This window comes from Pelophylax lessonae (assembly GCF_965119305.1).
Source record: "Pelophylax lessonae genome assembly, chromosome: 11".
NCBI classification, from domain to species: Eukaryota; Metazoa; Chordata; class Amphibia; order Anura; family Ranidae; genus Pelophylax; species Pelophylax lessonae.
In genome coordinates, this window is record NC_138778.1 from 73,959,684 (window position 1) to 73,974,142 (window position 14,459).

Here is a 14,459-nt window from a genome sequence, read left to right on the forward strand (position 1 = left end):
TGTGGCCACGAGAATTGATACCTTACCTAGGCATCCATCTAACTAAACAGACACCCTCCCTTTACAAGGCGAATTATGCTCCCTTCTTACAAACCTTTTCTAAGGAGCTTGAATTTTTAGCTTAGTTCCTCTCTTTGTATGGCAACACAGGAAATCTAGGTGCTCCCGCACCTACTTCATTAAACAAAGAAGAGTGGGAGGCACAGGGCTCATAGAAATTTAGAGATAACTACTTTGCAGCTATTCTAGCATGACTTAAAGCCTGGTTCTGGCCCAATATCCTCTGTATAAGGAAAGACATACTGTGGAATCAACACATGTTATGGTGCATGACTTCTATTCCTGGCTACATAGCCAATTCTGACCAAATTCCATGAACAATCTCCTTTTGCCTAGGATAACCGCTTCAGCCCTAGTGTGCCAATATTTTCTTCAAAAGACCACCAGCGGGGCTCTCCCTAATCAAACCTAGTAGGAAGTAAGTAGGAACTAGAGGTCACTTCTTAAAATGTGAAAAATTGGCAGCTGTCGGCATCAAGGTCTGGAGATGTTTCAAGCCCTTTGACAAAAGTGGGGAATGCTGGATGTGCATCTTTTGGTGTCCAGATTCAACAAACTGGAAAGATGTATGCCCAGGTCCAGGTTCCCCATGGCCATTCACAGTGGAAGATCTGGTGATGCAATGAGATCATTTCCCTTGTCTGCTCCTCAGGATCAAGGTGAGGGGCATTCCAGTGATTATCATTGTACCAAGGAGGATGTGGTACTCAGAATCCTTGAATACTCATACTCCAGTGCAAAGAAATCGAATTCTTCAAGGCTACCATTGCACCTGGAGGGCCTATTTTGCCTGGTGTCGGGCAAGAAATGTTTATGTAATTTTCTTTCTTACAGTCTGGATCAGCATCTGGATTTGAAAACCAATAAAGGAAAATCTAAATCCTGGCCATTTTGTTTCAGAGACCCTTGGCTTTTTACTTCCTAGTTAAGGCCTTACAGGGTATCGCACACATTTCTCTCCCTGTACACACTCTGTGTTTTCATGTGACCTTAATAAGGTTCTCTCTGTTCTTCAGAGACTGTCTTTTGAACCTATTGGGCATATTCCTTTGCTTGACCTCAAGGTGGACTTTCTTGTTCCTATTATCTCCGCATAAAGGATCTCTGAGTTAGGGGTCTTATCATGTAGGGAACCCTTCTTAGTGTTGCACTGGGGCAAGGTTGTTTTAAGGCCGAAAGCCTCCTTTCTCCCTAAGGAGGGTCTATTCATTCCACCTTAACCAGGACAATGTTCTTCCTCCCTTATCTCAGCTGCTGCATCTTTTAGGCAAATGGATTCCTGGGTCATACTTCCTGAGGATTCCCGCAGGAGCCTCCCAGCTTCTCGGTCCACCATTGGTAGGTGGATCAGACAGGTTATTATTCAAGCAATGATCTAAAGGATACGGTTCTCCCTTTCCTGTTAAGGCACACTCTACCAGATCTGTGCTTTTCAGTCAGCTGTTTCTCAGATTTGCAAGGCTGCCATCCCTTTTTCTGTTCACAGATGTGTTAAGTTCTATCAGGTGGACATTCAACCTTTTCTGGTGCCAGTTTTGGGCATAAAGAGCTATTAGCTACTTTCTGAGTTTGTCTAATCCTTCTTGACCAATTTAGTACATTGTTTGTTGTTGCCCACCCTATAGTTTGACTGGCTTTTGATTATCCCATGGTAGCAACCAAAGATCCTGTTTTCCAGTACTGTACAACTAAGGGCCCTTTCACACTGATCAGTTTTTCTTCAGTTTTTGCCTTGCCAAAAGCGGAAGAAAAATGCATGATCATTAAATCCATTAGAATTCTTCTCACCAGTCAGTTATAATTTGAAAAGTTCTGTATGCTACATTTGTGGTGCATGTTTGCTGTGGTAAATAATATACTGCACCAAAGACGCACCTCTCAAATGAAATGAATGGGAAATGTACCAAAAATGTACCCATGACTGCATTATTGGTTTTTTGAGTCACGTTCTTTTTTCACAGGTGCAAAAATGCATATGCATTTTCACCGCATTTTTTAAACCAAGCAGTGCGAAAGCAGCCTAATGAAATAGAATTTTTGAATTATCAGTAAAATACATTTCTTGGAATGCAGTACAGGACACGGGTCCTCTCCTCTGTTCTTAAGATCTCCTTATTGTATGGTACAAAAATGAGGCTTATTAGAAGTAGGAAGGGTTATTTAGGGGGATGTCCCTGCAGCCCTCTCTTTCTGCCAGTGTGCATTCACCTGAAGGTAGTGGCATATTATCCATGGTAAAGACTAAAGCTTCATTGTTTTGGTTGGCTCTGAGGAAGAGGCAAGTCATCAAAAAGCATTAGGCTGTTGGATGTCCAATTGTTCTATCAGTTGATGTGATGAATTGTAGACTGGATGTTGCTGTTTCTATATAATGAACTTTGATGTGTTTGCCATTTAGGGAGTATAGTACTTACCACTGTAATATGAAATAAAAGTTATGTTTTAAGGATAATGCACTAGTCCAGTGTGCCCCCTGTTTGGCTTTATGGTTTCAGTGCTTTGTACTATACTCCATTAAATGTATATTACTGAAAATACAACCATTCTTCTGGTGCTGGAGCTCTTTTGTTCCTTGAGTTTTCAACTGAAAATGTTGCTTTTCACATCTCCCTCTGTTATTTCAACAGATTAAGAACCATTGTTGATCATTTGGTTTTCTGGAAGGCACCTATGCTGTTTCCAGGAAATGGGTGGAGCGTGTGCTAAATTTATCTTTGGGGTGGAGGAAAGGCAGGCAGGCAGATATCCTCCCCTGTTCCTGCAGATCTGTGAGTACCCCTTGTGGGGCCTGAACATTTGCCATTGCCAATATTGTGGATCATTTGCATAGAGGCACTGTAAGCTCTGGGGTAGCTTGTCTTGTCCCAGGGCCTGATGTCTTCAGCCTAGGAACTTGTCCCCTGCTTGATTCCTCACGCACCTTGGAGCTCTCCGTAACTCCCCCAAACATGACCCCCTTATCTGCATTATGTATGGAGGAATTTTCTGCATCCATATCAGATTTATGGCAAAATTCACCTCTGGTAGCTGACTTGGAACAAAGGGGATATAAGCCCATTTCTTTACATTCTCCTTCAAAATTTGTCTCTGATTTGCTTGCAGTTGTCTCTGTGCTGAGAGCAAGGAGAATTGTAACCTGTTCTTTTTTAGATAAGTTTGCGCCTGAGGAGCCTATGTCTGTTGGCTACTCCCAGGCTTAAGGATACCTTTTAAGTCCTTTTTGATGCAGTGCATACCTGTCTAGAAAGGGAGTAATCTGCATCTGAATTTTCTAAGGTTGTCATTCTGGGCTCCCTCAAAATTCTTCAACCTGTCCAACCTTGCTACTACCTGCAGATGGTTATTACTGTTATATTTATCTGCCAGACTTTCGCCTGTAGACCTGCACTACTGTGTTGTTGGACTTGCAGTTATAATTTATAATCTGGAACCAAAACAGTTTTTGGTTTTCTACTCAAACCTGTTCACTGTGCCTAAAAGAAAAGTGGGTATTTGTCCCATTATGGACCTAAAGGCTTCAAATGTTTTTATACAAACACAAAAAAGTTCACATAGAATCTATCAGCCCCACTAGACAGGTGCTTCCTGCCCATCCACTGTTGGATCTTGACCGCTGCTTTTTCACCAAAGCGGTAGAGAACACCGCGGCTTTGCTTGCCAGCTCCCAGATCACTGTATGGTGATCACTGTGTCCTTACCTGCTGCATGTCCTGCTTGGCTTTCTGTGGCTATTGTAATCCATCATGTTTGCGTTGCCATTGTTGGTTCCTATATGCGAAACATCATGTTTAAGAGTAAGCTGTATGCACTCCACTGCACACTATTTTTCTTCACAGCATCTCAACAATGCCTTTGTTTTTTGGTGATCATGTAACACTACCAGTTTATACCTCCCAACTTTTTGAGATAAGAACCAGGGACACCTATTAGCAAAATTATGTAGGCATAGGACACACAGCCCTGTCATGCCCCCTTAAAGGAGAATTATACAAAATAAGTTATTAGTTAAATCAGGGTTTGACGGGGCGTGGCCATGGTTACGGCATGACGTGTGACGCTAATTGACCGTCTCCGAGCAGGACTCCGGCATCTCCGAGTGTCTCCAAGCGGGCTCCGAACAGACTCAGTCGACCCCCGGTATCTGGCATCGCAGAGTTGCAGCATTGTGGTTGTCTGATTATGCCCGCAAAAGCTCCTCAAGGGTCCAGAGCGTCTAGATCGCGAGCTACGGCTGGTAAGAAGACCGCGAAGGGGCAGACAGGTCAGGCGGGCTCTATAACTGGTTCCACCGCAGCTTAGATATCAGCAGCAGCTAAATCACTGGCGGTACCAAATATTACCGCAATTAGTATAAGGAGGTTTCTGACGGTTAAGACTGACTGTATACACCCGTGCTGATATATCAAGCGAAATAGTGACACCATCAAAAAGCCTCTCACATTATCCGCGTCAGAGCTCTCCTGTATTATCTACTTGTGCAGACTTGGAAGACATAATCTCACCCTTAGATGCAGATATGCCATCTCTCCTGCATGAGTTGAAAAAATAACTTGCAGGTATGTTTAACCACTTAAGCCCCGTAGGATTTGGCTGCTCAAAGACTAGGCCCTATTTTGTGATTCGGCACTGTGTGACTGTAACGGACAATTGCGCGGTCGTACGACGCTGTACCCAAATGAAATTGACGTCCTTTTTTTCCCACAAACATAGCTTTCTTTTGGTGGTATTTGATCACCTGTGCGATTTTTACTTTTTGCGCTATAAACAAAAAAAGAGCGACAATTTTGAAAAAATAACAATATTTTTCACATTTTTTTTATATGAAATTCTCAAAAAAAATGTAAAAATCAAAATTTTTTTAACATTTTAGGCCAATTTTTTTCTGCTACATATTTTTGGTAAAAATAATTGCAATAAGCGTATTTTGATTGGTTTGCACAAAAGTTATTGCGTTTACTAACTACGGGAAAGATTTATGTCATTTTTATTGTTTTCTTTCTTTTAGTAATGGCGGCGATCTGCGATTTTTTTTTTTTTGCGGGACTGCGACATTGTGGCGGACAGATCGGACCCCTGACTGACATTTTTTACACTTTTGGGGGTACCAGTGAGATTACTACAGTAATCAGTGCTATAAATATGCACTGTTACTGTAAAAATGACACTGGCAGGGAAGGGGTTAACTTTAGTGATCAAGGGGTTAAGTGTGTCCCTAGGGGCGTGATTCTAACTGTCAAGGGGCGTGGCTTGTTAGATCATAACAGAGACATACGATGCTACATAGCAGGATCGCATAGCCTCTGTCATGATCTAAGGGAGAATGACAGACGGATGTGTTTACATCAGCCGTCTGCCTTTCTCCCTCTCCTGAGCGAGATCGCGAGTGACCGGGGGACTTCGGAGCCGCCGGTCACACGCGAGGGGATGTTAGTGAACGAGCAGGGGCGGGAGGGGCTGACCGCCGCAGTATATAGTCGTGTGGCAGTCGGCAAGTGGTTAATTGTATGGAAAAATCGATTAAGGAAGAGATTGTGGCAGTAAGGGGAGATATGGCACATTTATTACATCGGGTTGAGGAAACTGAGCAGTGGCAGGAAAAACGTGAAAGGGCTATCAATGAACTGCAGGAGCGGGTCACACAACTCACTATTGCACAACGTAACACTCTGTATAAGTTGGAGGATATAGAGAACAGAAACCACAGAAATAATATTCTTATTAGAGGAATACCGGAGAGGATTAAAGAAAATGAGTGAGAAGATATAGTCAGAGGAGTTTGCAATTCAGTACTTGGCAGGTTGCAGACAGAGGCTTTGCGATTGGATCGGATGCATAGAGCATTCCGCCCACGCAATATGCCTTCTCATTTACCCAGAGACACTATTTGTCGCTTCCATTATTTTGAGGGAAAAAAACACCATTATATCAAAGCTTCGTGAAATACAAAATGTGGAATTTAAAGGAGAAGCCCTACAAATATTCTCAGACCTCTCTAAGGAGACTCTGGGAAGACGGCGTGCCCTTAAACCTCTATTGGCTGTACTGTGAGGCGAGGGAGTTACATACTGATGGGGCTTTCCCTCATGTTTAATTGCAACTAAAAATGGCAGCTCATCAGTTTTGTGCTTTCCCGAGGACTTATTGATATTTTTGCAGGAGTTAGGAATACTCCCCCCCCCGGATCTGCCAGGATGGCAGGATCAAATTCCATCCTTCTCTGTAAACCTAGAATCACAATGGCGTAAAACATTGAATAAAAAGGGAGTTCCTATAACATCTGGCCCCCCTAAAAAGAAGTAAGAAGGCTGAAATGGACGTTTGTTGAGATCAATGAACTTGAGTTCATAACCTTTGAATTAATAGAAATATAGGTTGAGAACTTACTAAGATCTATAAATATAAATTTTTTCAAAATGTTTTTTTTTCTTTAATACAGAGAAATACATTCTCCCCCTCCTTTTCCCCCTTCCTTTTTGATGGGTGGGAAGAGGTGGGAGAATGGAACGAATAATAGGGGCCAACAGTACTCTATGGAAATGATTTATATTGCCGGAGTTGGGGCGTTATGCCTGGCCGTGCCAAATCACTATCGCACAGTATGTACGCTAGCACATCAACTGCCCCTTTCCTCTGGTGGAGTGGAGGGCTGCGAATCCCGCCCAATATACCTGGTGTGGTTAACCAGGGTTGGTCGGAGTTGACGCCACCCCCACATCCCCAAGGGGGACACAGGATTTTGATGCGTGAGTTCATTAAAAAATCCAATAGATACTATCCCATGCTAACGATTACAATACAATCATTAAGAAATAAGCATGTTTTTTTTTGTTTGTTTTTTTTTTATGCGTTTTCTTTTTATCATTTTTTTTTTATATTCATTTTTGCCTGAATTTTTATTCCTTAATCTTTTTTTTTTTCTTTTTTCCTTTCTTTTTTTTCTTCTTTTTTCGTATTTTATTTTTCAATTTGTGGTCTAACTGTTTAGAAATTTGCTGGCATAGGTGGTGGGTACAGTGTTTTATATGTGACCTTTTGATTAAATGGCCACCCTAGTAATAACTTCTTATAATGTTAGGGGCTTAAACTTCGCAGCTAAACGGCATAAAGTATTGAGAGAACTAAAAAAAACAGCAAGTTCTATTGTGTTCTTACAAGAAACCCATTTTACCCAAACAACTACAGTAAAACTTTTTTCACCCCAGTATCCCCAATGGTTTTACAGCTTGTCAGATATTAATCGAGCTAAAGGGGTGGCTATTGGGTTCAATAGACATAATTTCATCTTACCAAAATGTTAGCAGATGACTGTGGTCGCTTCTTGTTTCTGAAGGGACATGTGGATAACTTACAATGCACCTTGATCAACGGCTACGGACCAAATTATAATCAACCTGTTTTTCTGAGTTTGCAGAGGGTATGATTATATTAGAAGGAGATAATAATATGACATTAGACCCTCTAATGGATACTTCTTAGTCTCGATCCTATATCCCTTTTAAACATATTTCAATGATAAAGAAAAAATTAAATGGATTACAGTTGATGGACACATGGCGTCTACTTCACCCCAAAAGTAGGGATTATGCCTACTATTCTAAAGTACATGATTCTTACTCCCGCTTGGATCACATATTTATTGATCATTTTAGCCTCCCACTTCTCCGTTCGGCCTCTATAGGCATTGCCTCCATCTTTGACCATGCCCCGGTATCTGCCAACTTGGTCCTACCCTCTCTGTCTCCGCGTTCCAATAATTGGAAACTTAATGAATATCTTCTCGCAAATCCAATAGATGTCAATATACTATCTGAAAGGAAGCGGGAATATCTTCTAGATAACAGTTCTGCAGAGATCCCACCATCTCTATTGTGGGAGGCCCATAAAGCCACTATGAGGGGCAGACTGATGAAACTTGGGGCGCGGAGGAAGAGAGAATATGGACAGTTACTTAATGGTACATTACGACAAGTGGCAGAATTGGAAAAAGCGCATAAAATATCCATGCATAGGTCACATCTGGAGGCTTTAACGGAGAGGAACTTAAGAGGATCTTAGATATGGAAGTAAAAAGGAAGTCATATTTAATAACACAAAAAATGTATGAGTGGGGTAACAAACCGGAGAAACAATTGGCAAATTTCGTTAAAAGATAAAAAATCAGCAGCTTTTATTGCAAAAATTAAACTTCCCTCGGGAGAACTGGTCCATTCTTCACCCCATATAGCTAAGGCTTTTAAAGAATTTTATGCAGCTCTATATAACTTTAAAGACAATTCATCAGGTAATAATCCCCAAAATAAACTCAAAAGAATTCAGGATTACCTTGAACAAGCTAATCTTCCAAAATTTTCTAGGACAGAATTGGAGAATTTAGAGGCAGATTTCACAGTGGATGAATTTAAACGTGCACTGGCGTCTGTTCCCTTGGTCAAGGCACCAGGGCCAGATGGTTCACTGTGTTATATTATAGGACATTTAGTGAATTCTTCAATTGAAGGCCCTAGTGGTCTTCGACCAGAGACTTTGAGTGCTAATATTACAGTTATTTCCAAGCCAGGTAAAGACCCTACATGTTGTGGAAGTTACCATCCAATTTATTAAATGTTGACGTTAAATTGTACTCAAAAGTCTTGGCCACCAGACTGATGGATCTGCTTTCTAAATGGGTCTCACTGGACCAAACAGGTTTTGTTCCTGGAAGGGAAGCTAGAGATAATTCCCTGCGAGCATTATGCATTATGTTCACAGAATGTCCCAGCCCACCCTACTCCTGTGAACAGGTGCTGAAAAAGCGTTTGATAGGGTGGACTGGGACTATCTTATGGCGACATTTTGGAGTAGGGCATAGAATGAATGACCGGGTTTCCGCCCTATACTCTTGCCCTACGGCTAGGGTGCAAATCATTGGCCTACTGAGTGATTCTTTTCCCTTGTTTAATGGGACAAGGCAGGGGGGTTGCCCGTTGTCACCTTATTGTTTGCAATTGTTTTGGAACCCTTCTTGTCCATGGTTAGGAATGACTGTAATATTAAAGGAGTAATGATGGGTACAGTCGCTCATAAATATGCTGCATATGCAGACGACATCCTATTTTTCATTCAGAGTCCACGTATATTGCTACTGAACCTTTTAGAACCTTTTCAAATTTTTCAAAACATTTCTAACCTTAAAATAAATTTAACAAAATCAGAAATATTAAATATTAATGTTCCAATAAAAGAAACAAATCTTTTGAAACCTTTATTTCCATTTACATGGCAGCCATCTAAACTCAAATATCTGGGAATTTATTTAATATCCCATCCATCATCTTTGTTTCAATCTAACTATATTCCCTTATTAAATTAAATTAAAGCTAACCTTAATAAATGGTCACCGCTTGCTCATTCTTAGGTAGGAAGAATTATTATAAAAATTAATATTCTGTCACAAATTTTGTTCCTATTTCAAATGATACCATTGGGAGTTCCAATTGTTTTTTTTCCAAAAATAGAAACATTAACCACTTTAATACAGGGCACTTCCCTCCCTTCCCGCCCAGGCCAATTTTCCCCTTTTAGCGCTGTTGCATTTTGAATGACAATTGCGCGGTCATGCAACACTGTACTTACACCAAATTTATATCATTTTCCCCCCACAAATAGAGCTTTCTTTTGGTGGTATTTGACCTGTGTACCTGTGCGATTTTTACTTTTTGCTAAACAAATAAAAAAAGACAAAAGTTTGAAAAAAAAAAAAAGTTTTTTTGTTTATGTTATACAATTTTGTAAATAAATAAGTTTTTTCCTGCACTGATGAGCACTGATGAGACTGCACTGACAGGCACTGATGAGGAGGCACTGATGGGGTGGCACTGATGGGGTGGCACTGATAGGCGGCAATGATAGGCACTGATAGGTAGCACTGATATGCAGCATTTGTGGGCACTGATAGGCGGCACTGCTGGGCACTGATAGGCGGCATTGACGGGCACTGATAGGCGGCACTGACGGGCACTGATAGGTGGCACTGACGGGCACTAATGGGCACTGATAGGCAGCACTGGTGGGCACTGATGGGCACTGATGGGCGGCACTGATCGCCACTGACGGGCGGCACTGATGGGCACTAATGGGCACTGATAGGCGGCACTGGTGGGCAATAATGGGCACTGGTGGGCGACACTAAAGGATGGCAATGATGGGCACTTGTGGGCAGCACTGATAGGGAGGACACTGGTGGGCATCACTGATGGGGAGGGCAATGGGGGGCTCCCTGAGCCCTGATTGCCATCCCTGGTGGCCATAGTGGGCATCCCTGGGGTCATAGTGGGCATCCCTGGGGTCATAGTGGGCATCCCTGGTGGTTCTAGTAGCATCCCCCCCCCCGAGGGTCTGCACTGGTAATCAATGATCTGATTACCAGTGCCTACCCCCCCCCTTTCAGGGGAGCCGCCGATCGGCGCTCCTTTACTCGTGCCTGTCAGGCACGAACTAAGGAAAGCCGATCAACGGCTGTTCCTGTTTTACTATGTGACCAGCCGTGATTGGACACGGCTGATCACATGGTAAAGAGCCTCCGTCAGAGGCTCTTTACCGAGATCGGAGGTGCAGGGTGTCAGACTGACACCTCGCATCACCGATCGCCGCTCTGCGCGCCCCCGGGGGGCGCCCAGAGCGGTGTTATCCTGCCGCCGTCATATGACGTCCGGTCAGGATAACTCAACCACATTCCCGCCGTCATTTTGTAATAGGGCGGGCGGGAAGTGGTTAATCTCTCTATATGTTTGGGGAAGGAAACACCCAAGAATTTCTAAACTGGTCCTGTCTCGATTTCTTTATAATGGAGGCCTTGCCTATGCCGATATTAAAACTTATTATCATGCCATTGCTCTGAATCAGATTAAAGATTGGTAATATGCAGAAAATACAAAATTATTGGTACAAGTGGAGTCACAGATGGGAAAGGTTGATCTAACCGTTATCCCTTGGCTTCCGAGAGCTTCTAGAGGTATTTCACCTTGCTCTTCACCATTAACTACTTCTACATTAGCTATATGGGATATGTTACATAAAAGGTTTAATTGGTCATACAACTCCCCATTGATGCCTCTACTAAAGCATAATTTTTTCCCTCCAGGTATGATTGATCAGGGGTTTAGTCGATGGGCTTTGGAGGGACCTTTGCTGCTTCATCAGGTACTTAAGGCAGGTTCCCTTAAACCCCTTTCAGAGATTTTAAAAAATCAACCAATTAAGTATTTAGATAAATGGAGATATAATCAGCTCGCTGGGTTCATACGAGCTCTACCCCAACCCTTAAGAGGTCTGGGAGATTTAAATCCATTTGAGGTAATATTACAAAATAAACTGTCCCTCTCCCATGGAATATCCAAATTTTATAAAGCCCTAATAGACATTAGGTCACCTTCATAGCCAGATTATCTTGATAAGTGGCAATTGGATTTACAACATCCATTGACGGACATACAGAAAGATAAAATCTTGTTATTAGCCTGTACCACTTGAATTTCATCAAAAATGATAGAAACTAATTATAAATTATTAGTTAGATGGTACTACATGCCAGTTAAATTGCAAAAAATGTTCCCTTCTAAGTCATTGCTGTGTTGGAGGAAATGTGGGAAACCCGCCTCTCAAGTCCGCATTTGTTGGGACTGTCCGTAGATTCGTCTATTTTGGCTACAACTGGTCGAATATATAGATAAAATATCTATTTTATAATTTATAATAAATTTTTAATGCAGCAAAGGCCTTAATCCCAATTATGTGGGGTGAAATATTAGCCCCAACATTTAAACAATGGGTGAAGAGAGTAGATAATGTATGTTTGTTGGAAGAACTCTTGCATATCTCTAGAGGAAATCCGGATAGACATACAGCAATATGGAGTGGATGGGATTTATTTAAAACTACTTTAGCTTATAGGGCAATTGTGACTACATACGAATGATGGATTAATGTTTTGGATGTTGGTAAAATCTAAATTAAGTACTTTGAGTATAATCTATTTTTTGTAGATCGATGGGTCTACAGGAACTAACGGATTTAATTGAGTTTGAAAGTATGGGTTGCCTTGGACCCACCACCTATGACCTATGGCCTATGGGCAGCATTTTACATAATAAAAAATTGAAATGTATTATTTTTTATATATATGTTTTTTCTCTTCTCTCTCCCTTTGTTCTGGCTGTTCAGTAATCTAAGTTGGTACAGTATCAATGATATATGGAACTTACTGAAATACTATTGAAATGCTGTTTGTACTGAACTTAATAGAATTGTACTTCTTTTTTTTTTTTCTGTTTTCCTTTTTGTTTTTTCTTTATGTGTGTAAGTTTATTCCTTATGAAAATTAAACAAAAACGTAATAAAAAAAAAAACAGGGCTTGACAAACCCCAGGTGCCAGGTCACATTGGCGACTAGAATTAGTAGCCTGGCACCTGGGCTACACTTCAGCAGGTGTCTTGGCCCCATGCGGCTCCGTCCACGGGTGCACAGACTAAGATGCCGCACTGGACGGTGATTGAGATCACGGCTTTGCGGCCTGCTGGAGCAAGGCACTTGCATCGGGGGAACTGGCGCTCTCTTGTGGTGGCTGGGGCTGCAACAAGCAGGCCCTGCCTGTTCTCACTGCCCGCCCATCTCTTTTCCAAGAGAAAAGAGGTTGAAGATGTTAAGGGCTTGATCTAACGCCCTGTGCTTACTGGTGAATGTACAGGTAGTGTGGGGCAGCTGGTCAGAACGGCCTCTGTTACGTTTACAACCACAAAAGATGGAAACAGTTTTTTATTTATTTTTTTCTATTAAAATTAATTTTTTATTATTTTTTCATTCTCATTCTCTCCCGGTCATACCACACAGCCGAAGGCCCCTTTCACACGGGCTGTCTCATCAGGTCCGCCTGTCATTTTATGGGCAAGGGGAGCCAGTTAAATTGGCACAGAGCACTGTTCAATCTATCATCAGAAAATGTAAAGAGTATGGTACAACTGCAAACCTACCAAGACATGGTGGACAGTCATGTCTTAGTAGGTTTGTAGTTGTACCATACTCTTTCCATTTTCTGATGATAGATTGAACAGTGCTCTGTGATATGTTCAAAGCTTGGGATATTTTTTATAATCTAACCCTGCTTTAAACTTCTCCACAACTTTATCCCTGACCTGTCTGGTGTGTTCCTTGGCCATCATGATGCTGTTTATAGCTGTCTATTTGCTATTTAGGTGACTTCTGAAGGCAATTGGTTCTTTTAGTAAGGCATATCAGACTAAAGGGGGCTGAATACAAATGCAAACACTTTTCAGATATTTATTTGTAAAACATTTTGAAAACCATTTATGAATTTCCGTCCACTTTACAACGTTGTGCCACTTTGTGTTGGTCTATCACATAAAATACATTTACATTTTTGGTTGTCACATGACAAAATGTGGAAAATTTCAAGGTGTGTATACTTTTTCAAGGCCCCATACAACTGTATAGATCAGACCAAAATGAGGGACAAATGAGGAGGAAAGAGGGACTTTGTTCCAAATCAGTGACAGTCCCTCGAAATCTTGGACATATAAGCTATGTCAGTTCGCTGCGCTTACCCTTTTTCTTGTCCACTGTGCTGGGTCTTTACCAAGGGCTAGCTCCTGTCTTTGCTTCCGTAAATTGCAACTCAGTAGTCTGGCTGTATTGGACATTCATACCTGCCTGACGCCCAGTACCAGATTATCCCTGGCTTGCCCTTTCTTTCATTTGGTCTGAAAGCTTCTTCCAATGGATGCCACCCTGAGATGCTAGGGACGGAGTCCTGGACACCCCCTGGGTGCAGGGAACTTGACAACTGGAGGAAGTGCACCTCCCAATCTACATACTGGATCTCAGAGCAATGCAGTTCATCCTTCACTGAAGGGTTGTCCAATTTATATTTAGTCGATTAATGCCACTGTAGTGGTGTTGACTATTAGAGAGGGACTGAAGTCTCACAAGAGAGGCAGACCAGATTATGACTTGGACGGGACATTTACATTCCGGCCCTGACCACCGTGCACATTATAGGCATGGAAAATTGGTAGGTGGACATTCTTAGTCATCAACATCTCGGCTGTAGAGAGTTGTCCCTTCACCCGGAGGTGCTTCAAGACCTCTACATAGGTGGGAAACACCAGACATGGACCTCCTGGCTTCTAAGTCAACAACAAAATGAGCAGGTTTGTTCCCAGGTCTTTGGATGTGGATGCCCTGGTGACTCACTGGGATCAGTACCAAATATATGCCTTTCTCTCTCTGAATTTCCTTTCTTGTCAGCTTCACACAATCAAAACAGAGGGCATTCCAGTGATTCTCATGACACTGACCTAGCTTAGCAGAATCTGGTATTAAACCCTCATCAGACTCTTGGCACACT

General features: G+C 42.0%; 1 protein-coding gene across 1 annotated transcript in view; it reads left to right on the forward strand.

Annotated features, from left to right (window-relative positions):
* MLLT6 (MLLT6, PHD finger containing) overlaps positions 1–14,459 on the forward strand; it is a 320,203-nt gene that overhangs the window by 276,192 nt on the left and 29,552 nt on the right. The gene's annotated exons all lie outside the window — the stretch shown is intronic.